General features: G+C 49.5%; 1 protein-coding gene and 1 pseudogene across 11 annotated transcripts in view; both read left to right on the plus strand.

Annotated features, from left to right (window-relative positions):
- Nav2 (neuron navigator 2) overlaps positions 1-27,250 on the plus strand; it is a 362,047-nt gene that overhangs the window by 50,527 nt on the left and 284,270 nt on the right. The gene's annotated exons all lie outside the window — the stretch shown is intronic.
- On the plus strand, positions 15,700-15,799 carry LOC114700546 (annotated as a pseudogene).

Genomic DNA, 27,250 nt, shown 5'->3' on the forward strand with positions numbered 1-27,250 from the left:
ACTTCCCCATATAGCTCAGGCCTCTCTCAAGGCGTGTGAGGTGAGTCTGGAAAGTGTTTCCTTGAGAAAACAGAAGCAGAGGCACCTGAAGGGCAAGCTGTGTTTCCTAGGTTCTGCCTCTAAGGATAAGGAATAAGAACACAAGAGACATAGCTTCCTTTCCCTGGCTGTTCTGCAGGAAAGGACTCTTCCCCTCCTTAAACTCTGTCCTGTTTGCTCTGCTTGAATTAAGTGGAGTTGGTGAGCTTGGCCAACAGAAAGTGGCAGATGAGTGCTTCTGGGCACTGGCTCATGGAAGCCTCGGGAGCCATCTCAGAGGTGGACAGAGATGGCAAAGAAAGCAGGAAGAGGTAAAGAGGAATTATTGGGGGAAAGCATGGCTTTTATTCTGACAAGAGAAGACCCAGGAAGCACGGCCACTGTCCTCAAGCATCTGAGCGCTGTCCCCATGCAGTCCAATTCTGTGGGGGCCACCAGGGCTAGAGGAAGGAATAACAGGGACTAGATGGAGATGCATCCAAAGGGGCAGAGAGCGTGGGGTACAGGTGGGGGGATAGCAAGTAGGCCTTCCAAAGGCCTGGCCGGGGAGGGGAGCTCAGAGCTCTTGCATGTTCATTGTGCTCTGAGCTGGCATGGTTTTGTGAGAGGCAGGAAAATGAGATATTGCGTTGGACGATGGTAGGAATTGTGCAATGTATGTTCAAGGCCAGGCATGGACTGTGTAACTTGGTCCCACAGTTCCCATGCTGGACCTCAGGTCCTCCTGCTTGTTCTGTCTTGGCCCTCATCTGGAGTGACCAGCCTTAGCTCTTCTAACTCTGAGACTATCAGGCCTCACGATTATTCTTCCCTCCCAGAATGACTGCCAGCCTCTTCCCTGATCTTAGCAATTTCTGCCTTGCTGGTTACCTGGGACACTGGTAGATGAAGAGGCAGGTGGCTCCTTCTATACTGGTTGTGTTTCCCCTCAATGGCCCTGCCCTGGAGTACCTGCCTTAGACACAGTGTGTGTAAGAGAGAGAGTGTGTGTGTGTGTGTGTGTGTTACAGGCAGTTTTGAAGTTTTGAACTATCTCGTGTGGATGCTGGGGACCAAACTCAGGTTCTCTGCAAAAGCATCATGTTCTCTTAACCTCTGAGCCATCTCTCCAGCTCCAGGAACAATGGCTCTTTAGCAGGTGCTAAAATTGGCTGCTTGGCTTGTTAAAGCAAATTACTAAGACCCACCAGGTTTCTCATTCAGTAGGTATAGAATGGTGGCTAGGAATTTGCATTTGTGATAAAAGGCTGATGTTGATGCTACTGTTGGAAGTCCCATTTTGAGGACCTTTGCTCCGGTAGACCTGTAGTGTCGTGGCTGTCCTGAGGCAGGCTGGCTCTGTGTGGCCTCCACAGGCTGGAAGAAAGAACTTCAAGGACAGTGTGCAGATAGGCTCCTCACACTAGTCTCCAGGCTCAGTCACACAAAGCTGCATTGAAACTCTGGCTGTTTATGAGCTATGTGCAGACTGGCAGTTTGCTTAACACGGCCACACTTGCAATGCTGGTACAGTCAAAAGCTAAGAGTTGCTAATTTAAAGGGTCATTATGGGATTGAGGATGGTGATTTATAGAAAGATCTTAGACCACTAAGAACACACAGAAAATTTCTAGCCGTTCTTACTGTCAGGATGAGATGTGGAGAATTTTGGACACCCCAGACCGTAATACATAGGATGTGGAGTCTGAGTTGAGAGACCCACACTCTCCAGTTGTGCCTGTGTGTGAGCCCTGTCCATTGTTCACCCCCAACCTGACCCTTGTGAGAAGTGGGGGCAGCCGTAGTCATCTGGTGAGCCATCCTTCAAACATTGGCTTTGTGTCAGCCAGCGCTGGCCACACATTCTGAGTGACTGGCCTTTGGTGTGACTCTGCAGGAGGCTGCAGATACAAACCAGATTGTGTGTAGGACACAAGGATGGGGGGAGGGGGTCACCGAAGGTCTGTTGTCATGGTTCTGGTGGAGTCCTATGGCCTCTTTCCCCGCTTGCTTTCTGTGGTCCCTGGATTCACAGCTGTAATCGCACAAGTGCAGGCGGATGTCTGTTGCACTCCAAACGAAGGTGACTGCGGATGGCGTCTGGTGGTTGCTCTGAAGTGGGAAGCCCTCTGGGCAAACATGTGCCAGGTTCTGTCCCTGTGGGAAACATGCCCTGAGGTGAGTCTTCTAGAGTGGTACCTTAAGACTCTCTACCTCAGGAGTCCTTACCCACACATCTGTCTTCTGCGGTTTCAGCTGACCACCATCCTCTGGGTCCAGTGGTGCATATTTGTAGTTCCACATCCATGACGCTGAGGCAGGAGGATTGTCTGCACTTACATAGCAAGTTACCAGGTCGGCCAGGGGTCCATTGCAAGACCCCATGTGAAAAAACAATTCAGTTACTACCATCAACTATGATCTGAAGGTATTTCATGGAGTATTATACATTTTCAGATAGAAAAATGATGCACATCCAAATGAAAGGACTTTTACTTAAGGGTATCAGAATTCTTCCCTTCTATTATTGGCCATTGTTGTGTATTTCTTGCTGTGCCAAAGTATAACTTTAACTATCATCAATGTATGCTATAGGGAAAACGTAGCATGTATAGGGTCCGGTGCTATCTATAGTTTCAGGCATTTCCTGGAGGGCAGGGTGATAGGAATGCGCTCCATGGTTAAGATGTCTACCCCAATCCCCATTTCTTCCATGGAGCCCTAGAACACTCACACTCCCAGGTACGGACTCCTTGGCTTCCTGCACAGTGAAGACACAGTAAGCTGCTGAACAGGCTAAGCTTTCCCTTCAACCACCTTTGAGGAACCAGGGTTAGGAGTTCACGATTTCTGAGACTCATGGCATTTGGGCTCTCCCTAATATTTAGAACAGCCTGAGAGGTAAGAATGACCCTGCTTAGCTGGGCAGTGCTGATGCACACCTTTAGTTCCAGCATTCAGGTGGCAGAGGCAGATGGATCTCTGTGAGTCAGAGGCCAGCCTGGTCTACAGAGTGAGTTCCAGGACAGCCAGGGCTACACAGAAAAACTTTGTCTCAAAAACAAACAAACTAACAAAAAATAGAATGACCCTGCTTCTGTGACAGAGGAAACTGAGCCACAGAGAGGCTGGGGACATTGCCCCAGGTCACACTGCTTAGGACAGGTGGGCATTGCCAAGCCTGAGGAAGAATCTGGGCCCTCTGATGGAATGTCACTATTAGCGTCAATCATTAAAGGCGATGACAGCAAAGCCACCAGACAGGGTGACAGTTTTTACTAACGAACACCCTGCAGCTGACCACATTTGCGTCGTTTATATATTGATCCCGTCCACATGGTGATGGAGGTGTGCGCTGAGGAGAGTTGGAACTTCGGGGGCTAAGAAGAAGGTCCTGTAGCTGGATGCAGCAGGAATCCAAGGGGCTCTCTTTGTAGCTGTGTGACTCTGAGAAAGCTACTCAAGTCATTGTTTTTAAGATTTATTTATTTTCATTTTATGTGTAGAAGTGGATCACATGTGTGCCTGGTGCCTAGGCAGGACAGGAGACAGCATCAAATCCTCTGAAACTAGAGTTACAGGTGGCTGTGAGCCACAATGTAGGCGCTGAGTTCTGAACTCAGGGCCCCTGGAAGAGCAGCAAGTGTTCTTAACCACCAGGCCATCTCTGCAGCCCTCAAGTTATTGTCTTTTAATTAATAAATTCATTTATTGATTTACTATGTCCGTGGCAGCAAGTGTATTTACTCCCTGAGCCATCTCCTGGCCCTTGTCCAACTTTTGGCAGCTGCTTTTCCCCTGTAAATATTTTCCCGCGAGATGCGGTCTGACTATGTAGCCCTGGCTAGCTTGGAACTTGCTCCTAAGTGCGAGGATTAAAGGCATGCACTACCACACCGAGCCCGTAAAATGTAATTTCTCACTCTCAATTTTGTGTGTCTGTACTCAGCATTCCTGTGGCAAGATGTTAGGGGGGACAGGGGAATTTCCCAGAGGTTCACAGGCCAGCTAGCCTGGCAAACCCAGCAAGGAACAGAAGACCTTATCTAAACCAAGGCAGAAGGCCTCCAACCAACATCCAGGGTGACCCTCTGACCTCCATGTGCTGCTGAGGCACATGCATCCCTGCCTGCGCACATACTCATACACACATATCACGCACACATAAAACCATTAAAAAAGAATAAAGAATAGTTGCCTGGGTAACCGGACCTGACAGGGCTTTGGCAAACATAAAACCAAGTTGTGGTGAGTTCTTGGTGTTCGTGTTCACTGGAACGTGACTAGGAAGAAACTGTTGGGAGGCCTGAGCTGCAGAGAAGGCTGGGTTCACTCTGGGGAGCTCTTCCCTAGCTCTGATGTGGGAACCGAGGACTGCCCAGAAAGGCCCAGGCCAACCCAGCAGCAGTGACAATGACCAGCCCCGCTTCACCGGCCAGTGTGGAAGCCAGAGGCAGACAGCAGCTGCCCTGAGAGGTCTCCTTCACTAAACAATAGCCTCTGTCTGGGATTTCCAGGGTGGTCATTTGTGGACTTTCAAATAGAAAGGGATTTTGCACACGCTGTCTGGGGCTGTGTCTCTTTCTTCCTGTTTACCCTCAGCTTGCATCCTGAGGCCCAGACCTGAGTGCCAGCTCTACCTGTCCCTGTAGAGGGCACCTCTCCTGCACTGGGGGAGGAAGAAACCTCAAGAGCAGGTTATATGCACTGCTGTACATGCATGCGTGTGTGTGTGTGTGTGTGTGTGTGTGTGTGTGTGTGTGTGTGTATGTGTGGGGTGTGTGTGTGTGTATGTGTGAGTGCACAGGTATGTGTACATGCACATGGTTGTATATCTACTCCTGGAAGGAAAGGGTGCTGGGAAAAAACTGTAATTAGTTTATCGACTGCTGTATCCTAGGGGAGGTCTCCCACACCTCCACCAGGCATCAGTTTCTAATTCCTTTCCACTGTGTTCACCTCATTGATCAGTCACAAGCCTTTTGGGTGAGAACTTACTGTGTGCCCTACAGCCAAGGCTTGCAGGGCTGGGCTGGGCTTTTCCCCCAACAGTTCCCAGGAAGTGTTGACCACAAACAGCCCTCTGGGAGAGATGCTGTTTCTTAAACCTCCGACCCTAATCCTTAGGGACCAGAACTGGCCAAGAATGAAAGGGTAGATCCTACAGTGAGTACCAAATCCACAAGTACTCCTGTGCCCCTTCTCTCCTCCAATAAACCACAGCCACAGAAAACAGAACCCAGCAACCCAGCATGCCCGGGGGGGGGGGGCTCCTGGACACCTCCTTTCCATGTAGCTCTCCTGAATCATCCGATACAAACCAAGCTTGGGCCAATGGCAGTTGTGAAGTGGCGGCCTGGCATGCTTCAGGTGGAGCCACCCCTGCTTCGGAGCCCACACTGCCGTGTCAATCTTTGTCTTTCCTTTAAGCAGCCTCCTTGGACCTTGCCTGAGCCTCTGGCCCACTGAAGTGGGCAGAGAAAGCTCAACCGAGTCCTTAAGCCACACCCCCAAAGGTCCTCACCCTGACACTTGGCTAGGTCAGAGGTAGGAGTTCCACTCCTGGCCAGTGGGGGATGGAGGCCTGGCCACACAGAGGCCCTTCAAAGGAGGGGTCAGAGGTCACCCAGAGATTGCACAACTTCAAGCCTTATCTGCCTCCTAGAGGTAATGGGGGAGGAGGGTAGTGGAGGAGCCTTGAGGCCTGAGGTGTTGAATTGAGCAAATAAATACCAGGGGTACCTGGTAACTCCCAGATTGGCTGGGAAGCACGCTGCCTGCTCTGGGGAGACTCGTTGGCCTCAAATAAGCCAAACCAAGCTACCTAACCTGGAGCTTCAGTCTCTGTCCCTGTCCCTTCATCCCCAGACTCTTCTGTGGGCAGCATTGCTCTGAAATCTCTAGAGACAGAAGACACAGTGCTTACCCTCCAGCCTTGCCTATAGCCACAGTGAAAGGAAAAAAATGGGTTCTGGGTGCATGCACAGCACACTTGTGAGGATGTGGGGGATTTGAAGTATCTTGCTAGGCCACCCAGGATGCCATCTTGTCCAGCACTTCCAGACTCCCAATTCACTTGAGTTTATTTCCAGTACCTTTCTTATGATACCATAGAAGGATTTCTTTACAGGGGACCAGGTTCCTCCAGAAAACTCAGGAAATGAAATGGAGTGATCTTTAAACTTCCTTCAGGCTTACCATTTTGGACTCATTAGTCCTGTTTAACTGTGCCAAGGGCAAGCTAGGTACTCGTGTGTGCACTGGGATAAGATAGAGAACTTGTTGCTAGGCAATGTATCACCCAGAGGTGATGGGGTCAACACTGGTGTTCACCCCAGGAACAACAATGAAGGGTACCTGCCCCGTCCACAAGACAACTACTGTACAGACCATGGAAGGACAAAGGAAGTGTTGAGGATGGCATAGGACGGATGGATAGTTCCGATGGGGAGAAGGACCTGAAGAATTTCACCAACCAAGTTAACTTTGCTCTGGGTCTGAAAGGTCATCACTATATCACTAGGCAGGGCCGTGACTGGCAAGAAGGGACATGCTCACTCAGGCTGAGGGAAAGCCCAAACAGTTACATGGACACACAAGAACATGCAGCCTACTTTGGAAGAGAAAGCAGTCCAGGGGCATCAGAAGAGTGTGGGAAACACTGGCCACCTCCAATCTCCCCGTCATTGCCTAACTTTCCACTGCTGGCAGGAAAAGAGGGTCTGGGTTGGGTGGCGAGCAGGAAATGACATCACCAGCTCTGCTGAGGAGCATGATAGGCGGTGGCATTTAACGTGTGTGCTGGCGAGAAGCTTTCATATTAACTTCATCTCAAGAGACAGGCAGAGAGCTGAGGCAGGAGAGTTCCTTGCTGGCACAGTTTATTTATAGGGAGGTGTCATTTATTTGTGGGCCTGTCAGGGTGGCCTTCTGTCTGCTCTCCTGAAAGCCTTGAACGTTGCTCTCAAACGCTGCCTGTCCTACAGCCTCAGCAGTCCCCATGTCCTCAGACTGACCTTTTGAAATGAGACACATGTCCCTCAAAGGCAGGTGGAGGGGGAGAAAGCATCCCCTGTGCTCTTGGCCCTCCTTGTCCCCAGGCTGCAGATAAGAGTCCTCCTTCAGGGAGAATCCGAACTTTTCTTCAGGATGACTCTGGTTCTGAAAGCTGTCAGGCTTCATACTTCCATAAGGCTTCTATTTTCATTCTTATACATTTTCTTCCGTGGATATACAGTATTACTCTGTATCTCAGGCTGGGGTGGAAGTTACCGGGTAGCCCAGGCTAGCTTCTAACTCTTTGACAATTGTACTGCATCAGTCGTTCAAGTGTTGGGATTACATGTGTGAGCTACCACACTCAGCTCCCATCTCTCTCATTCCAAGATCTTGACCCTTCTCCACATGGGAAGGTTGGCTGATTCTTTAATCCACTTGTGGAAATACCTGCACACAAGTTACCTTCCTTGTCTCTGGGAGGGCATGTCCTTTCCTGACTGTAATATGGTAGTCACATAGAGGTAGGATACTGGACAGGCAGTCCCGCATTACACTCATTTTTTGTTTTGTTTTAATGGTTTTTTGATACAGGGCTTCCCCATGTAACCCTGACTGTTCTGGTACTTGCTCTATAGACCAGGCTGGCCTCAAACTCACAGAGATTCACCTGCCTCTGTCTCCTGAGAGCTGGGATTAAAGGCGTGCGCCGCCGCCGCCGCCGCCGCCGCCGCCGCCGCCGCCGCCATCATCACCTGGTTTTAAGGAGTTTACAAGCTGAGGAAGGAGAGCAGTCTCTCCCTCTGTGAACCTCAGTCTACAAAATCCTTCTTAGCATTGCTGTGTTGAGTCTCTGTATCTTACTTAGCAGCCACAGATGTCCAGGATGTCCACTGGCAGAGGGTGCATAGCATTTCTGGGATTTTCCTGTTCAAGTCCAGCCACCCCGGGATGGGAGACAATCTCCTTGCATCATGCCACCAGGCTTATTTCCTCCTCCTTCTTGGATGAGCTCATCAATTCTGTTTCTTCTGAAGTCGTTCTAGACCACATAAAAGATGGCATCTCCCAGCCAGCTTCAGGAGTGAAGACAGTGTATTTGTAACAATCTGAAGAGGCTCCCCAAGCCACGCCTACCTACCCTGTCTGCTCTGTTCCCCATCAGTCACTGCTCTGGCTGAAGGAGTGGGAGACCCCTGTTAAACTGAAGCACGCCTCTGGGAAACACATTAAGCTATTGACAGCTGAACACAAATTAGTTTATCAGGCACAGAGTTGAGGCACTAGAACGAAGGTGTATCACTTTAGGGTAGAAGAGAGGCAAGCAACACCACAGATGGGCCTCTCTCCTAAGGAGGGAGCAGTGGTATCTTCTGGGGTGCCAGTCCACCAACTGTTTCACTCCCGGCCTTCCTTGTCCCTCTTCCCTGCCTCGAGGATCAAGAGCCCCCAACCCTGACTCACTCCAGAGTTAATCGTTAGAAGAGCTGGATAGATGGGCAAATTCAGAGTGAACAGGAGGGAATCAGTGAGTGTTGAGTGATATCGGATGGAAAGGTCTAGAACACAGCACAGAAAAAGCAGGCCCAGGCTCTGAGTCTGCAGGAGTGCAGAGTGACCAGACTGTGCACTGTCATCACAAGAGTTCAGGAGAGGCCAAGCAGGAGATAGGCCAAGCTGGGGGCGGGGAGTGTCACAGCCTGTAAGGGTCAGCACCGAGTTGACAGGCCCAGGGGATGGGTCAGGAGGCCAGGACTGGAAAAGAGGCTACCAGCTGGGAGGAAGTAGAGCACTGTCCCATGTCGTCCAAACAGGCTAATCTCCTCCAGTTTACATCAAAGGCCATGGCTGAGGACTACGGAAGTGAGAGGCTTGGTGGATGTTGAATCACTCCCCAAGGCCAGGTGTGTCTGCAAATCTGCAGAGACTTGACACCTGCTGGGGTAAACCCACAGCTGTCGCCCTCAGGAGCCACCCGTGGCACACAGCAAGCAGCTGGTCTTGGCTGCACACGTCTTCCATTTAGGTACTCATGCCTTGTCCCCTCATTTCAACTGTCCTCTCCCTCTCTGCAGCCTCTGCCATTTCAAACGTGTCCCATTACTACAAAGGTCTGCCCCAGACAGGAATTTGGACACAGTGCTCTTAGTTTATGGATTAAAGAAAGGTGGCACCCCTCCTTTGCAGGGACCTCCCTGGCCTCAGTCAAGTGATGACCCTAACTCCTGCCATCCAGTGGTCTTCACTGTGGCTGCCCCACCCCTGCCATGCCACTTGGTCCCTGCACCTCCTGGTGTGGGTGTCCCCAGATGCCTCTCTGTTTCCCTAGGTAAAGTGTGTCACTTGCGAGCGCTTCTCTGCAGGCTGTGCATGCCTTCTTCCTTGTGGACCAGTTGTCCAGTGTGTGTGCTTGCTTTCCTCCCAGTCACACACCAGACAGGCAATTTTCCTACTTCTCAGTACCCCACCCAAGGCTGGGAACGCCCTACACCAGAGAGGCTCAAGAGCCAGCACATCTATCTACTGCGAATGAGCATGGAAGGACAAGTCCCCACGTTAGTCCCTGTGTAGAAACCCGGGCAAGTGCATTTAGTGTCTCCTCTGTTCTCCTTCCTTCTTGCATCATGAACAATTTTTCTGTTTCTGACCAGCAAAGCCTGCATTTGGGACTCTGCAGTGACTTCCTGGAGGACTGTCTCTGTTAGTGTTGCAGCTCTCCTAGGAAGTGTGATGAGCCCACAACAGCTTCCCCAGTGAATGCATGGGCCCCTGGGCTGGTAGCATCTACACAGACTCTCTGACTTCTAGTCTTCCTCCCCAGACCATGGGCCCCTAGATAAAATATAAAACAGCAATAGACAGCCTCTGCTTTGCCGTCTTGGCCAATAAGATTTTTGTCAAGCTTTAGTTCTGGAAAATAAAGATATTTTAAGATTTGGCTTCTGACTATATGTCTATTTTAATACAAAACATGCATTTGCAAATGTGTGTGTGGTATACCCCTACCCTTGAGCCGCAGAGACCTGGTAACTTCCACTCTGGAGCACATACCATGGCAAGCGCTAGGGGTGGGCAGACACTGGAGGGGGTCACAATAGTTAGGGCTGCAACCTGTCTAGTGGGACGAGGTAGAAAAGTACAAGTTCACAGAGTTAGGGGTGAGCCCAGCAGTGAGGCGACGCCACAGGCAGAAGAGAGGAGTGTGGGGTGTGGGGGCAGGGAGAAAGTCGCTGCATTTACAGAGTCAAAGAAAAGTCCTTCGGAGCAGGTGAGCCTAGAGAGGAGACCTCAGGTGAGTTTAGGGGAACAGTGTTCCAAGGGAAGGAACTGTCAGATTCGAGATGGGAAGGGCCTTGATATGCAGTCGCTGGAGCATGGAAAGTCAGGGACAGAGGGTGGAAGGGCAGGGAGCTAAGCCAAAGAAATAAAATTTAAATTAAATTAATTAGTTAACTAATTATATTAATTACATTGATTTAATTAAAATTTTACTTATTTATTTTTAACAATGACAGAAGTCAAATCCTGAAGGATGGAAGTTATAGGGAGACATTTTCATTTGCTTGGTCTGTTTTAAAAATCATTCTTCAAAAGGTTGGGACCCGTCTTCTCACTTCCTCTCATTGTGAAGTTTTGGCTGCTGAAAAGAACATATAATAACACGAAATAACATATAATAGGTTAGTTCCAAGAATCTTAGCCCAACTCTGTCAGTTTGGGGGAGGCAACATTGTTTTCCTCAACTACTACTGCTGTCCAAGCCAGACTAGGCTTGAGGTCCGGGTGACGAGGGTCGTCTGGGGGAGGAGTGCCAATCCCCAGAGTTTCAGAGAAAGAAAAGCATAACCCAGCCTGCAGCAGGTAGAGGACACTGGGGAGGAAACAAAGCGTGGAAATGTGTCCTCGCCTGTCCCCTACTCCCCTGGCAGGCTACGGATGTCCTTTCTCCTGCAGCTGCCAGGTGTGTTTGAAAACATCCAAGCTCCATCCTTCACACAGCAGGAAATAAATATCTCCAGGGGTGTGGACGTGTGTGTGTGTGTGTGTGTGTGTGTGTGTGTGTGTGTGTGTGTGTGTGTTCACGAGCGCGCGCGCAGGCGCTAGCGTGCACACACCTCCCTGCGTGCCTGCGTCTATCATACAACCACAACCCAGATTCCAGCTGCCTCGGGGTGCCAGTGGCTACTATGGGACAATTTGGGTGAGTTTGATGCAGAAAGTGAGATGGAGCTGAGCACATGTTGGGGGAAATACAAGCTGGTGTCCTGGTTAAGAACGGGAATGGTCCTGGAAGCCACAGCCCCCTCTCGGGATCGCAGCCCGCCCTCCTGCCCAAGGCTGTCCCGCCTACCCTCGCCCTCTTCGCAGGAGTTAAGGACCTCCCCGCTGGGCTGGCTGCTCTCCGGTTCCCCCTGCACCGGGCCCTGCGACAGTGGCCGGTGGCCCCCCTCCACCACGCGGAGCCCCAGGGGCCCCAGAGTCTGCGCGCTGGTGCACAGAGGGAGTTAATTGGATCGCGCGGAGGGAGCACCGCACTCCAGAAGTGTGGGCGCAGGGCTTCTGTTCCCGCCTTGGGTTCCCCCAGGGCTGGGCGAAGTGACCTCCGTAGCCTACCAGGGATGCCCCAAGGGGCTGCAGAAGAGTGGACGACCTGGCGCCGGAGCCAGACCAGGGACTTTGCCGGCAGGTGCTTCGGCTCCTTTTTTCTTCTCCCTTCCTCTTTCCCCTCCCTCCTCACCCTGAAGTAAGATGAGCGTGATGCTGTGGCGCTGGGAACAGAATAATTCCACCATGAAGCTGGTAAGGGCACACGGCAGACTCGCAAGCTCCACTTTGCTCTTTTCCCTGACAGCCTGAATTGTTACTGAAGTGGAAAATCCCCGATTCCACAGTTGGTATTTCTCTTTTTGTTTCGAAGGTAGGTTTCAGTGTGTGTGTGTGTGTGTGTGTGTGTGTGTGTGTGTGTGTGTGTGTGTGTGTGTGTGTGTGTGTGAAGGGAGCAGAGCTGAGATAGTTATCTCCCCATTCCTTCCACCTATGTCTGTGCCTTGCACCACCTCCAGGGTCGTCATCTCCTTGCTGCAAAGCTGAATTCTCCCAGGCAGGCGGCTGTTGGGTCAGCCTGGTCTGTCTCCTGGACCCCTGGCCAGCATTGTGTTGTAGTCCTTTAGAATGCACGTGGCTACTGCTCCTCTGTGGGCTGGCTCATTTGGGGTTGGGGAGGGAATATGTGCCCGCCCCCCTTCTTATCCTCCCTCACAGTGTTCTGGTAGTTCTCCTTAAAGCTTGCAAGAAGCCTCCAGGCTTCAGGTACTTTTCCCCTCAGTTTTCAAAAGTAACCGCCGCCGCTTCCCCGGAGAGGTGAGGCCAGCAGTGCTTTCCTTGAGGCTCGGGGAAGTTTGAATTGTTTTCCCATCCCAAGCAGGAAACGTGATCCAATCCAAAGGCTCTTCTCCTGGCTTTGGCTTTGTGAGGTTTCTTTTTTTGTTTTTTGTTTTTTATCAGATCGTTTCAGCTGACAGGGATAGTGATTCCCCCACTGAAGTTAGAGTGATTCCCCCACTGACTAGAGTGCTACGATCTAGTCAGTGTCCTTAGCCATGCAGTGGACAAAGGTTCCCACTTTGCAGATCTAGTGCGGAGCTTGGTGTATAATAAAAGCTCAATAAAGAATAGGATGGATAAGCTGGAATTCATACTTTTGGGGGTGATCTCATTAAAGATGCTGTTTTGAAACAACCCCAGCAAAATAATGGACACAGAGCCTGAGTCTTCACCTAATGAAGTGTGTGTTGGAAAAGCACACCTCGGTGTTCACACTGCGTGTGTTATGATTGGCCTGTGTAACCTGAAGCTACGGTTTTACAGCTTGGTTTAAGGTGCAGTAACATTAGCAGACATTGCACGCCTTTGCTGCTCCAGGTCAGGATGGCAGCTCCTTACTCCTTTCCTGCAGTCTTCTCCCAGCTTGCTGCGGGAGAGCCAGCGCTCACCTTGCCTCTTCCCCAAGCCGTGCCTGAGCTGCCATTCTGCTATTCAGCACAGGGGGGTCGGGGCCCAGTCTGAATGGCAAAGGTTGCCAGACCTAAGGCTTTTAGGAAGAAAATTGTATGAAGAAAATTCTGTACCAGGCAGGGCAGCCATAAAACAGCCCCAGTAGATGGCATCTGGGGACCGGTGACAGGTGCCTGAGGTCAGAACTGGGACGTCCTCGCTGTCTCTTTAGCTATAGAGAGAGCTTTCTTCTGCAGAGGTCAGGGGTCAGTCTTTATTGGGTCTGTCTGAGTCTTTAGACTTGTCTCATTTTCAAATGAACTGTGAGGACCACCTAAGGTGGCTGCACCCCTTTCCCCAAACAGGCAGAGGAGGGGTGGAGGAGCTCAGACAACCTGCTGGCATGCACAAGGCAGTAGTTACTATCCCGAATACCCACAGTCCAGAGCCCAGTCAGGAAAATGCATGGCCGGGTCTTGACATTCAGAGAGAGCCTCGTGTGTCCCCTAAGTGGGCCTCAGCGCTTCTGCAGAGTCTGAGGAGCAGCAAATACATTACAAATCAATGTACCAAGCGACCAGCCATCTGCTGGAACTTGCTCTGCTGGGAACGTGACCTTAGTGGACACACCAGCTGCATCACTGAGGGCCTTTTCTCACACCGACTCTGGGTTTTAATTCTAACCTTGCCATTTACTGAATCTGAACCCATTTCCCTTTCTGAAAGACAGGGTTTTGCAGTTCTCTGTCCTTGTGCAAAGATGACACAGGGTGGTCTAGGAACAGGCTCCAGACCAGAGTCTGAAACACTGGTGTGGATTAAGTGGGAAAGCCAATAATATTCTTGTCACTGTCGTTTTCTTTAGCTATCTGTGTCGCACTTTGCCTGTGATGCTGGGGGAATGGCTTGGAGAAAGCAAACCTCTCTTATCTTTGAATCATTACTGGCTCTCAGCAGGTGGGAGTTCCCTGAGAACGCCTTAGAAGTCAATTGTGTGTGAATAACCGCCCACAATGGGGCCCGGGGCCAGAGGTGGGCACCTGAACTTTTATCATCGATGCAGTTCAATAAACATGAAGTCGGCTAACCCACAGCTTGAGAATTCATTGTTCTAGTTGAATAGTGGAGCAGAGGTTTTACTTCATGTTTTATTTTAAAGCTAATTGGATTTAAAAAAAAAAATAAGGTCAAGAATCATTAGAGACAAAGTTTGAATCTCTCTGTGTTATCTCTGCAGGGGAATGTCAGAAATGCACCTGCCCACCTTGGAGAGAAGGCAGTGACTGGTAGATCTTCAATGAAACAAAGTGAGAGGAGGTGACTGCTCAGGCCTGATGCTCCTGCTGGGAGTGGATAAGCTTAGGCACAGCCAGGAGCATACTGTGGGTGACTGGGACATCCTTGTCATCCCTCAGCTCCCTTCTCTTAGATTCTTTGGTGTTAGGCAGGGCATGGAGAGACAAGGAGGTGATGCTGGAGCAGCTGGTATCACAGGAGACAGAGTGGTGGGAGAAAAGATACCCAGAGAAGCACTGGTCCCCCCACTTGCAGTCTGTTCTAGCGCAGAGCCCAGGCTCTGGTCATGTGACTTCTAGACCTTGGCTTCCAGGTCTGAAACCAGGGACCAGAGCATCTCTCAGGACTGCAGTGAAAATTAGGGAGAAGATGCTTGGGGCGGGTAATTAGTTGATGGGAGGTGAAGGGCAGCCATCTGACTAGGAGGTGATCTAGGAGTGTGTGTGTGTGTGTGTGTGTGTGTGTGTGTGTGTGTGTGTGTGTGTGTGTGCATGTCTCTGCACACAGAGAAGGGAGCAGTGCCCCTCATGGCCAGCCGTGCCAAGCTTGAGGAAGTATCACTCAAGACTCTTTCCGTCCAACTTTTCCTTATATCTCGAATCTTACACAGTGACCATACATTTGTGGTCAAGAAGAGATACAAAGAGTTGCTAAAATAATCTTAATAGCCTGTGTGTAGGGAGACTTTATTTTGCAGATTACGTGGATTCTATTTCATCTTCCCACAACTCCGAGAACCAGAAACTATTTGATAATAACCCCTGCTTGTCCAGATGAGGACAAGGAGGCTCGGAGTTCCGTGACTTGCCTCTGGTTTTTCAGTGGCAATGATGGGGCCTCACACTGCTCGCTTCCGAGACCTGTGTGCCTCCTAGAGACCAGCAGGGCTCGGGCACAGATAGAGCTGCAAGAGTGTGTGACCTGGCCACGCCCTCTGCAGTGTTTCTCTTTGTGAACTGCTCTGGCCTATTGCCCTGCTTTACACTGGGGGGTGCTGGGGAAAAGGTGCAGAGGAAAGTCAGGGTGGGTGAGTAGTCCTGAAAACAAACAAACAAACAAACAAAAACAAAAATCAAAACACTTACAGGACCCTCCCTCAAAATGATGGAGAAAGCAGCTCTGAATGGGGAATAATGAAAAATAATGATGCTGAATGTGCCACTCACCTTTGACCTTTCCCCAGAGGCACTGGTCAGTCTGCTCCCCACTCCCCACCCCCACACACACCCTCCACATACACATACAACCTGCCCTTAGCTAGGCTAATAGGGAAATTAGAAGGAGTCAGGGGCTGTGGCCTCTGTGTGCCTCCTACAGTTGTTCTCCTCAGATTCAAAGCCCAGGAGGCACCAGTACTGCGGAGCCTGCTGCGGTCCCTCAGGTGCCGTCTTCAGAACACGAGCGTGCTTGCTCACTTTGGCAGCACATACAGAGAAGATTAGCATGGTCCCTGTGCAAGGAGGACACTCAAATCTGTGAAGCATTCCGTATTCTTAATATATGAGAGAAAACAACAGTAACAACAACAAACCCAAAAGACTAGGGTGCATCTTGGGGGATGGGTCAGTGGGTAAGGTAATTGCTGAGCCAGCTGGAAGACCTAAGTTCAGATCCCCAGCAGTCATAAAAATAGCTGAGTGGGGTGGCCTGTGCCTGTAGCCATACCCACTGGGGAGGCGGAGAGAGCAAATCCCAGAGGCATGCTGAGCAGCTAGCTAGTCTCGCTGAAATGGTGGACTCCAGGCTCAGTGAGAGACTGTGTCTAAAGAAAGAAGATGCGGAGTGGTAGAGCAAGGCACTCAAGTTGACCTCTGGCCTCCACAGCATGCATGTGGGCGGGCACATCTGCCCACACACATACACCATGCACAAACAACACACGTGCCTCTTCGGTGTCTTCTTTTTTCCAGCTTAGCTTGAAATATAATTGCCACGTAAAGAAAGAAATATTTAAGGTGCTCCGTGCAATGGTTTTGACGTATGTTTGCACAGTGAAATGATCACTACCATGACACTAACGCACACATCCCTTGCTGCAGTGAGCTCTTCCTCACCTCTACCTGAATAGGCTGTTTCTCATTTCATCAGCTACATTTTTTTTTTTTTTTCAGAATAAAGTTCACTGGCACTCATTAGACGTTACTCCCATCTTTCACTGGGAAATATCAGTTATTTCTGCTCTTGGACATTGTAAGGTTTTTCTCTGCTTTCCACTAATTGTAACTGGCACAGACTTTTCCATCTGCTGGCTACTGGACTCTATCTGTTTTCTGTTAGTCCCTTAATGCTCAAGGGCAAGAAATTCCACCCTTTCTTCAAGAAGCCAGGTTGGGGTAGACAGGAATGCTTCCATATGAATCTCTACTGTGCGTAATAAGCCTTGCTTTCATTTCAGAATCAAAACCGTCGCATATGCAGAAGGTTTAGCTTTGGTTAATTACTGGGGAAGTAAAGACTAGAATATTGAAGAAGAAAGCAAAACCCCTGAAATTAGCAAGTAACTTCTTTGGATGACATTTGGGGCAGTTACCCATTTTCCTTCATTTTTGTGTTAATAGAGGCATAGAGATTTATAATTAGTCCCTCTGGTGACCCAGCTGTGCCTATGTTACCGACATAATTGTTTTTGTATGGAGTTAGTACAAAACAGTTTTCGGTTTCTATTTCTGACCTCAACTATATAATGCCACCCACCCAGAAGACATGTGGCTAGCTAAGCTTTTCCTTAGGGTCTCTAATCTATCTAGGACATGTAGGCTGCTGTCATCCCAGCCAGCCACCAGCCCAGGGCTCGTCCCAAGGGTTGTTCTTGTGATTTTCATGTCATTGTAGTTGTGCTGGCTGTGATGTGATAAGGGCTACAGGCTGAGAGGTGGTAAGACAGCCAGAGAGCCAAGTCAGCCACCCAGGATGCTGTGGGGCAGGGGGTCAGGATGAGGTGATGCGGGTCTGCTCAGACACGGCAACTAGACATGTGTGCTGGAGAGACTTGGAAAGGCTGGGAGGTGGGAGAGGCTTGTCCTTGCTGCTGAAACTGTTAACTCCATCCTGTCGTGAAACTGTGAGGAGAGACACAGATGCTGTCACCCAGGTGAAGTTTCGGGATTCCGGACTCACAGACAATGGTGCCATTCCGAGTCAGAAGTCTTCAGTGCAGCTGAGCTTGTAAAGGACGAAGCCCCGAATGTCCGTGGCATTCAAGACCTTCTGTGTGGTTGTGTTTTAGCCGTCTCTACTTGTCTATGCTGCTTCCAGGTAGGAGCTGTTCATTCCAGCGGGTAGAGCCAGCAGAGGTCTTCTGTACTCAGGCTTTTTAGTTTTTAACTTGTCTGTATACTTGTCTATTTTCTCTTTTAACATTCATTGGTATTGTTTATGTGTATATATGATGTATATGCAAGTGTGTGCAGAACAGAGGACAATTTTGGGGTGTCAGCTTTCTCCTTGTTGAGGCAGGAGCTGTCTTGTTATTGCTGATCACCCTACTCCAGGCAATTCTCCTGTCTCGGTTTCCTATCTCACAGTAGGAATGCTGGGATTACAGATGGGTGCTGCCACATCAGGCTTTTGTCTTTCCTCTTCCTCCCAGAGCCGAGGACTGAACTTGGGGCCTGGTGCTTGCTAGGCAAGTGCTCTACCCCTGAACTAAATCCTCACCTCCATAATTTACTTATTTTTATTTTATGTGCCTTGATGTTTTGCCTGCATGTATGTCTGTGTAAGGGTGTCAGAGCTAATACACAATCAAGTTAAATCCTGAATCCCACTACCTTCAGCATTGTGACCTTGGACAGGTCATGTATCCTCCGCACCTCCTCTGTTATAAGCATCATGGGGATTCTGTGAGAGTTAAATGAGATATTGCAAACCAAGTCTCAATCCAGGGCCTGAGTTATAAAGTCATCAAGCCGAGGTGAGGAATTGTCCTCTCTGAGCCTGGGAAGGCACTGAGGATAGGCATGTTATTGTTTGGGTTGGAACTTAAGCTGAGCAGTAGACTCAGGAGATGCACTTATTTGATCTGTCAGTTTCCCCATATGGTCTTGTGGAGGGTAAGAATCACCATGCTTGCATGCTGGACTCAAACTCCAGTTGACTGACTTTGAGCTAAGCAGCCACAGCCAGAATGGACAGCAGAGTCCAGGACTGAGAATCCTGGAATGTCATGACTGTCAGACAGGGAGTCCCAGCCATGCACTTCAGAGAGGGACCAGCCTAGGGCTTCTTGTTTATGACCCCTCGCCACACACCTGCCATTACTCACCCTTTGAGTCTCTCTAACAGAGGCACAAAAAGAAGAGCCAGGGCTTAGAACTGCGCCTGGAAAAGCCATGTTTCTTTGGCAATGGGCCGCAGATGACGTAACCCTGTGGTATCTCGTTACCCGGTTCTTGGCTAATCTTTGTATAAAACTTGTTTAGGTGAAATTTGAGTCTGGAGAAGCCAGTTAAAGTACATTACTTTCTCGCTGTTGAATGCCTCCTGGACTTGGGATAACATTTAATCTAAAGAGTAAAGTGATATTTCCTGAGATAGCAATGAGTTCATGTTTGGAAATTAAACCAACTGAGTTTATTGCATCATTTTTTTTTTAAGTGCAAACTGTGGTAGTAGATGTTCTCTCTACCAAGTAATGTCTAGCCTGGCCGCTGCACTGGGAGTGTGGGGAGCCATAGACATAGCAGTTTTCAACTCTTAGAAGCAGACCCACTGCCTCTCTGGCTGTGTATTATTCCAGCTTGAGCCATATTTTGGTCTAAGGGGGCTATTATTTGAATATGTAGTTTTCAGGTCCAGGGAAACTCGGCAGCCAGGCCTGTTTTAGATCATGCTTCCTGACTTTGTGCAACTTGTTCCCTGCCCTTTTATCCTTTGCAAGATGCTTCACTCTCTGTGAAGGATGAATGAGCAGCCACCTTATGTCTGAGAAGGAGACTGCTGCTCGTGGGCACATGTGGATGGCAAGCTAGTCAAAGAGGGGAAAGAGTGAATGTGGGAAATCAGAGGATGAAACATCTCCCTGTCCCTTTTTTCCCCAAGTTGTGTATATTATAGACATGTGAGGATCCTTTATGATTGACCTAAGCTCCTAAAAGGCACTTGACAAAGATTGTCTACAGTTCCATCCCATGACATTTAAACTGCAAAATCCTGGGGCTGGAGAGATGGCTCAGTGGTTAAGAGCACTGGCTACCCTTCCAGACGACACAAGTTTGGTTCCCAGCACCCACATGGTGCCTCACAATCATCTGTAACTCCAGTCCCAGGGGATCGGACACGCCAGGCATGCATGCATGCAACACAGACACACATACAAGCAAAACACCTAAACATGTAAAATAAAAATGAAACTGCCAAGTCCTATTGACTGGATCTACATGGATGTGAATGTGGATAAAGAATGTCATCTCACATGCCTTGATTTTGACTGTGTCATCGCATCCTTCCTAGCACATGCATTTTCACAGAAGAGCTGATACTTATCTTACTTGAAGAATATGGTCCTGGGCTGAGATGCAGAGCCAGTCACCAATCCCTTTTCATCAGAATCAATGGCAGCCACAGAGGTGCCGTCCTTTCATTCCCTAGAAGTCACTCAGCACCTGCTACATGCCCAGTGCTTAGTCACCACTTTTATTTTTCAGCAGCATGCAGAATGATTACATGCAATCCAGGGTTTCTTATTATAAGCCTAATAAAAACAAGTAAATCCATGGGGTAGCTAGTGGAAAGAGCTGAGTCTCTTGTGGCTCCAAACTTCTTGGTTTTAGCTGCAGCTGGGTCCCAACCCAGCAGAGGTTCACTCCACCATCAACACTGGCTAAGCATTTCCAGGATTCTGCAGTAACATGCTCTGTCCTAGATGTTTGAGGGCAGCTCCAGTAATCTTCTGGCATGGCTCCTGGGTAAACCCCAACACGCTGGGTCTGGGGAAAATGGAGAATGTAGACATCTACCTTGCACCTGTCATTTGGATGCTGCCTCATATGTGTCCTGCAGGCTTCTTCCCACACCTTTCCTCCTTGGAGAATGTGATCCTAGACTGAGACTGGGGCAAGACACCAGGCCCTTTACATCAGAAGCAAGTTATCACAAGGTCCCGTTACTTCCGGTTTTTACCGTGTGTTCCCAAGAAGGACCCAATAGGTTCTGGGTCTCAACTTAGTGGATGTAGAGTTCATTAACCTGTTGTATATAATAACAGGCTATCTGATGAAGACATTTAATTCTGATACTTGCAGTCACATTTGGAAGATGGGTGAGCCTCCTTGAATTTCTGTGGCATCAGACTGTCCGTTGGAGTGGTGGCTCTCTAGTTGTTCTGGGTCTTAAATGCTTTGCATGCACCAAATGCTGTGTCCAGTCCAGGAAATAGGAAGGTGATGAAGATCCCACTCCTCCCCCAGCATTTGTGCTCTGGAGGGCTTCTCTTGTAAGCGTGAGCTGGATGCTAGTGTTGCAGGAAAGGCATCCGCTGGTGAGGGTGCCTCTCAGTAGGCTCACAGGCAGGGCTTGCCAACTGGTTGTCAGTGGCAAGCGGAGACAAGAAGAGTTTGAAGAGTCCTGAGGCTTTTAGCCTGGGAAATGCGTACTGCAGTCCTGAGAGATCCGTAAGGCAAGAGGGAGTTGCAGCAGAGAGTAGCCAGCTAGACATGATGGATTGGTTTTGGCAGTACCACGTTGGAAGTTATTCATAGCATTTTTCAAGTTCTGTTGAATATTTATCTACACTGTGGTCCAAATGGTACAAGTGGAATGTGAATCAACGTAAGCAATGCCTGTGCCCCCATCCCTCCTCTCCTCCTGGGGACAGAACCCGTGGCCTTCACTAAGCTGCCTTGTTAGCTCCCCAGCTCCAGGACAGTTGATAAATTGCAGAGACTCTGACTGAATCCAAAGGCAAGCTGCCTTCTTACCTCGCCTGCTTGAGTCCACAGGGTCAACCTAACCTGTCTCACCCCAGGCTCTAAGGAATGAGGAGAAAGAGGGCCAGAGGTGCCTCTCCTGAGAGTAAAAAGGACTTCATGGAGCCTTGTGCCTGGCTTTAAACACAGCAACACTACCTACTGGTGACCTGGGGTCCCAAGGCATCCTTTGGTATCCAGGTAGAACTGGTACCCAGACTCCTGCCAATAGCACAAGCTGTGATGCTCAGGTACCTGTGTAAAATGGTGTTTTCATATGACCTACACACACCTTTCTGTGTTTTTTAACTCATCTGTGCATCACTCACAGAACTTAATACAATGGAATGGCATGTAATTAGATATTACACGCATTGTTTAGGTCTGGACACGTTCAGCAGAAATGCAGTTTTTAAAAAAGATTTTTGATCTGTTGCTGATGGGATTGCAGATTAGGAATCTGTGGACACACAGAGGATGCCCTACACTGACCTGTGCCAAGCCAGATTAAGCACAACTCCTCTTGTGGGAAGAGCGACCCGATTATAGAGAAAACACCAAATAAATGAGTAGAGAGTCATTTTCCTGGGAACCTAAGTGGGAACTTGGGACAAAGGGCAAAGGGGAAAAGTTCCATTTCTTTCCATGAATGTGGTTGCTTGCTGCCAAGCTTTCCACAGAGACACTGGGGCAAGCAGACTTGTGTGGACAGAACACTTCTACACACTACTCAGCATGAACCCGGAGCTGCCATTTGTGTGTGTGTGTGTGTGTGTGTGTGTGTGTGTGTGTGTGTGTGTGTGTGTGTAAACAGTATGCCAGATGGATGACTGGCTTCTCAGCAGGACATAGAACCCCCGCCCCTTCCCGAGGTGGCTGCTGACGCTGAGGAGGGAGTCTGTGATGCACTGACATTAGCAACAGCATAACTTGGTCCAGATCATCATGATCTTGGACCAATGACAATTCGTCTGGACTTCAGAGTCTCTGGTGGGAACCCTGGAAGATTAGCTGAGTCTTTTCTCATGGGGAGTCAGCACTGGTGCTCAGTAGATGGTAGATGGAGTTAAGAGGGTTCTGGGAATGGCTCAGTGATTAAGAATACTTAGTCCTCTGGCAAAGGACTCAAGTTGATAGCCCAGCACCCATGTCAGGTGGGCCACAGCCACCTGTAACTTCAGCTCTGGGGAGGTTCAGTGTCTCCCTCTAGCCCTCATGGGCTCTATATGCATGTGCACGCACACATATCCACACACCTCTAATTAAAAATAGTATTTTTTTTTTATTTAAAAAAGGTTCTAGAAATTCGGACTTGTCTGCAGGCTAAGGGACCTTTAGAAAGCTTCCCGAAGCTGGGACTTGAGGGCCGGCTGGAGGGAGGTGGGGTGAGAAAGGGGAGATTGCAGGTGGGGTAAATGGTAAGGGGAAAGGCACGGATTTTTGTGACTTTATGAAATCTTTGTGCAGCTAGCAGGAGAGCGACTCGTGCGTCCTAGGTGTTCCTGGCTCAGAGGACTAGGGTTGACTCTCTTCTTAGAGAGCCTACATGCCAACCCTGACGTTTACTTGCTCCATTCCAAGCAGTGTGGTGCCAAGGATAATTTAGCGTGAATATTTCAAGGGTAATACGTTCCAGATGTAGTGCTAAATAATGCCCCCATCAGCCCCCCACCTTTGCTCTTTCTACTCCTGCAAGCCAGGGTTTCTCGGCCCATCTCCTGGTTGACATCTGCTTGACAGACAAGTCTCTGAAGCCTGTCCCACAGGTTACAGGATGTCCAGTAGTGCCCTTAGCACCTGCCTTTTGTGATGCATTTGGTGCCAATTCTGTCATCTCAGCTTTTGGGAGGTAAAAGCATAAAGACTGGGAATTCAAGGGTAACCTGGGCTACAGAAGATAATGTCTTTAAAAAAAAAAAAAAGCATTGTTAAGCCCCTGAAATACTAAGGTCAACTGGGTGTGGTGGTGCACAACCTTAGTCCCAGCACTCAGGAGATAGAGGCAGTTGGATCTCTAAGCTTGAGGCCAATCTGGTCTACAGAGTGAGTTCTAGGACAGCCAAGGCTACACAGAGAAACTCTGACTCAAAAAATGGAAAGAAGAGAGAGAGAGAGAGAGAGAGAGAGAGAGAGAGAGAGAGAGAGAGAGAGGAGGGAGGAGGGAGGAGGGAGGAGGGAGGAGGGAGGAGGGAGGAGGGAGGGAGGAAACAAAGAAATGAAGAAAGGAAGGAAGAAAGAAAGAAATTCCAAGGTCCATTCCTTGATGTTCTCAAACCTTTGGTATAGGGAGGTTTGACCTGCCCTCCCCGAGCCCCAAGTAGAAGACATGGATGTGTTTGCAGGCCTCACTATTACTGGAACTGGTATGAGGTTGGTAGCTTAGCAATGCACAGAGCCTTGGGTTTCATCCCCAGCATGCATAAAACTGGGTGTGATGGTACATGCCTATAATCCTACACCTAAGAAAGGAGGCAGGAGAATCTGAAGTTCAGGGTCATCCTCCATTACATAGTGAGTTTGAGGCCAGCTTGGGATACACAAGACTCTTTCTCAAAAACAAGCAAACATCAGCAAGAATGGGGACAGCCTAAAATGGCTTACTGTCGGGCCCTTTGTGAATATCAGCTAGGCATAGACTGGAATCTAATCAAAGAGAATCATGCAAGTTGGTATAAGAGAAGTGAACCCAGGTCTCATCTTAGAAATGAATCGGTCAGGTCTCGATTAAAGACAGAATCACCCATGCCCTCTGAGTATGGACTGTCCAATGGTGAGATGAAGAATTGGTTGGACAGGATAGACTGTAATTGGGCTAAGCATCTTGGCACACTGTTCTGCACATTGCTAGTTGTCTTGCAGTAGCGCTGGGGCCTCTCTGCCCCTCCCTGGAACAGAGCCCCAGCTGTATGAAGCATGGAGAAGTCATGAAGATTCTTTACATTCTCAGACTACTTTCTGGGAATCTTGCAAAGCCCCGACTTCTTCTCTGATTACTCTTCTCATGGCTGAGTTCAACAGCGTTTTGCAAACCTGGACTTTGAATCTGGGAAAATGCTTTATGACCATTTTTATGACCTCAAAGCAACCCACAAAGGCAACTAACTTCCTTCTCTCTGCCAAAGGGGAAAAACCAAGGGCCTGGTAAGTTGCCCAGGATCTCCCCGGCTCTGCCGTTCATTGTATGCAGCACTCGTGTACCAAGAAGGGCCATGGCTTGCTCCGGGAAGGAGCCTGTCAGCAGCCTTGGCCCACATTCTTACGGCCTTCATGGTCTTCCCCGGGAAGGAGGATGGCCCAGTTCAGAGAGCCATATACGGTCAGGGCTGTATGTTTTCAATGCGGAGTTCCAGTGCAAACCCATTCTTTTATACTTGAGCCAGCTGACATCCAGAGAGGGAAAGGGATATGCTTAAGGTCACAGACCAACAACCCTGACTTCAGCCCAATGCAGTTTTTACTCTCGGGTGCCCCAGGAGCCATTTTTCCTTCATAGAGGCAGAATAGTCTGATGAGTACGTACATCCAGGGCTTCTCAGGGTGCAAGGTAGTCTAAGAAACAGAACAAGGCTGCTGGAGTCTGGTTTCCTCAGTCCATGTCCAGCACAGCTACTCACCTGTGCAACCAGACCTCAAATTTTCTCATCTGTGTGGGGGATAACCGTGGTCCCTCTTCTCCTGGGATCCGTGGAAGACTGTGGAGGGCTCATGGCAGTACCCTGTCACAGCACAGTATTACTGCTATTCTGGCTATTGTATGAGTTCTCAGCTGCTGCTCACTGGCTCTGTGACCCCGAGAAAGTGATCTAGCATTTCTGAGCCTTGGGTATCCTTTCTGTAGTGATAATTCTGGTGTAGTATGGTAGCTGATCCAAAACCAGAACATGTCTGTTTAGAAGATCCAGGCATACTCACATCTCTCATCCCAAGACGTGAGGATGCCACGGAGGAGTCAGCTATGGCTTTGACTTGCCTCAGCCCCACACAGTTGCTTGGGTCTCTCCTTTCCCAAGAGTTGGACTCAGGGGAGCATCTGCTGACTTTTCGGCATCAGCGACTTGACCACTTAAAGAGAAGACTGCTGTATTTTTCAGGCACGGGGGAGATGGCTCCATCAGTAAAATATTTGCTGTGCAAAGGTGAGGACCTGAGTTGAGTCCTACCATTCATGAAAAGCCAGGCACTGAGGCATATGTGTGTAATCTCAGCACAGGAGGTTTCTTCTGGCTCCTGGGTCAGTCATTCTTGCTGTATCAGTGAGCTCCAGGTGGAGTGGGAGATTCTATCGAACAATAAGGTGGAGGGTGACAGAAGAAGACACCAGCTATCAACCACAGAGAGAGAGAGAGAGAGAGAGAGAGAGAGAGAGAGAGAGAGAGAAAGTACTACCTGCATTTTCAAATTCAAGTCACAGTGATGGGGCACTTGCTTGCTGCATAGCCAGAACTGTTCTATCGCCTTACATGGATTATCTCATTTATCTGCACAACAGCCTTGTGGCTGATGTACTATTAGTGTCCCCCTTTGATAGATAGTGAAACCAAGTCTCAAAAGATAGCTTGCCCAAAGTTATAGACTTAGTGAAAAGGAGAACCACAATTTTGAGCTCAGATCAATCTGGCTTAAAGACTCTATACCCATAAGCCCTCGTTAGAAACTATGCCTAGCCCCAGCTGCAGTCAAGTCTCATATAGAGCAGACATCACTCAAGAATGCCAAGAAACAGTGGCGCTTGGTCCCAGGTTAACCATTACCACCTCACCAGCTGCTGGATGGCAAGAGGACAAGTCTTCCCCTGCCCCACCCACCCTGCACTTCACATCTGCTGGGGCCCGTGAGCAGCCAGCCTGCAGAGCGCCTTTCCTTTTGCGGGGAGCATAGGCTAACAGATCTGTAGGAAGCTGGGCCTGAGGGCTGTTCAGAGGAGCTCCTGGCTCCCCAGGGAAGCTCCAGCCCATTGCTGTTGGTGAATTCATATGGCAAAGCAGTTGGGGGTGCTGTAGGGTCTTTCTCCCCCACAAAACAGTTCCCAAGTGAGGACATCAACAACGGTCACTTTTCTTAAGCTAGGTAGGAGCTTGGGATGGGCAAGTGGTTGGTTAGTAGGGAGGGCTGTGACCATCCACTCGGCAGCCACCCAGTCTCCCCAAGGAAAGCCTGGCCAGGGGAGAGGTAGAAGCAGGTGGAGGTGTTGGAAAAGTTGTAGGGCTAGGGACTGACTCCTCCAAACGTCAGCAATATCATCACTGGCTCCATGTTCTGGGCTTCACTTGTGCCTCCTCTATATGGCGATGGTCACCTGTTTCTATCTCATAAGACTGGAGGGAGGGGTAGCAAACATTGAACAGCGGTGCTAATGGGTCGCCCAACCGCTGGGGATGTTTCTCCTGCCCTCTCTGCTCAGCACAGCACTGGGCCTCCAGAGGGAGGGGCCGAAGAGTGCTTACTCCGCATATGTGTGGCAGAGAGGAAACCCATTCTGAGACCTAATGGGGAATGTCTCTGCCTGTTTTCCCAGACACATATGCCTAGGCCAGGTCACAGGCCTCAAAAGTGTCTGTGCCGGGGGCACTTGCTAAAGTTCTGTGGCTATTTCCTCTCCCCACAAAATCCCAGCAGTCAAAACTCTCACTGCCAAAGTGCATGCATCTCAGCAGTTGGTTCATGGCCCCTACTCCTACCCACAGCAGGACTTGGCTAGCGTCTTGGCTTCTCAGGCCTGGCTGCCCCCTAGGCTGCAGCAAGGGAGACTTTTGGACTCACTACAGAGCCGTGTTCTAGCTGTCTGGATGCCATGGGCACATCAGGCTTGTGGGGGAGCAGAGCTCTGGGCCTATGGGCCTCTGCTGTTCTTCGAGGCAGCTGGAGGCAAAGGCCTTCTCTGGAAATTTCCCAGCAGTTAGGGAGCCCACTGGGCAGGCCTCGCTGCATGCCTGGTTTATGTGTCCCTTCTGAACAGCCCTTCTGCCTTATTTGAGACTTCCGGCTACATGGATTGATAGGTGCCCTTGATACTCCTATCTGGACATGCTTTCTGGGCTCAC

This window comes from Peromyscus leucopus, chromosome 1 (genome assembly GCF_004664715.2).
Source record: "Peromyscus leucopus breed LL Stock chromosome 1, UCI_PerLeu_2.1, whole genome shotgun sequence".
Taxonomy (NCBI): Eukaryota; Metazoa; Chordata; class Mammalia; order Rodentia; family Cricetidae; genus Peromyscus; species Peromyscus leucopus.